Genomic DNA, 1,225 nt, shown 5'->3' with positions numbered 1-1,225 from the left:
TGTTCTGTACTAAGTAAGTACAGTTGGGAAGCTGCATGGCGTAGCGATAGAGAATGGGCCTGGGATTCAGAAGGTCAGGGGCTCTAATCCCGGCTCTGTCTCTGTTGCCAAATTGTACATTCCAAGCGCTTAGTACAGTGCTCTGCACATAGTAAGTGCTCAATAAATACTAATGAATGAATGATCTGGACAATCAATACAAACTGAGAGATGATACCACCAGCAATATCACCCATCACCCATTACCACTCTGTGGCACCACTGGGACCTGGACTCAGCCTGCCTGAAGTTTAGCAGGTGGCTCTGTGCCTTAGCCTAGCTCTGGCTACTCATATCTCCATTGCTACCCAGAGCCTAAGGCAGCTCAGTTTGTCCCTACTAAGCTAATGGGACCAAGCATTGTGAAATTGAGCTTCCATCCTGCCATCTGCAAAAGCCTACAGAGGGACCTATTAGGGCTCCTCTTTCAGGGGGGGCCCAACAGTCACAAAGCCAACAAGCTCTTGCCACCTCTGTTGCAACCCCACCTGGACTAAATGGCTCCTGGAGATTTTCTTGCTTTTGAGCTCCCCAAAACACGAACGTCTCCCGCTGAGCTGCCTTGCTTCTAGCTCAAAATCTGTTCCCCATTGGCCCTCTCTCCTCCCACTAGCTGGTTGACTGTGGCCCAAGTCAGCCAGTCAGCCATCCAGCTGATCAATCAGCAGCAGGCTATAGGAAGAGCACTGTTCTAGGCACTTTGGGGAATTCACAGGAAAACCACAGCCCTCCAGATACAACCTTCAGACTGTAAACCCCTTGTGAGCAGGGAACGTGTCTATCAAGTCTCCCAAGCACTTAGTACAGTGCTTTGCATATGGTAAGTGCTCAATAAATATGATTGCTTGAGCCCTGGCCCTCAAGGAGTTTCCCATCAAATTGGAGAGAGAGATAGGAGAGTCACAAATGCACCAACATATCAACATATCAATAAATAATATGATGATCAATCAATAGTATTTATTGAGTACTTTCTGACCGCAGAGCACTGTCCTAATTGCTTGGGAAAGTACAATAGCAGTGCCCGACAAGATCCCTGCCTACAAGGAGCAAGGAGTTTGGCTAAAAACAAGTCTGTCATTATTCTATCTTATTCCAGCTCAAGAGTGAAATCCAAATACAATTAGAGTTCTTTTCATTATGGTATATTCAATGAAGCTGTCTCAGAACTAAGACTCTGGAAAAC

This window comes from Ornithorhynchus anatinus, chromosome X5, assembly GCF_004115215.2.
Source record: "Ornithorhynchus anatinus isolate Pmale09 chromosome X5, mOrnAna1.pri.v4, whole genome shotgun sequence".
NCBI lineage: Eukaryota > Metazoa > Chordata > Mammalia > Monotremata > Ornithorhynchidae > Ornithorhynchus > Ornithorhynchus anatinus.
The sequence above is the reverse complement of the archived record's forward strand: the minus strand, read 5'-3'. Positions refer to the sequence as shown.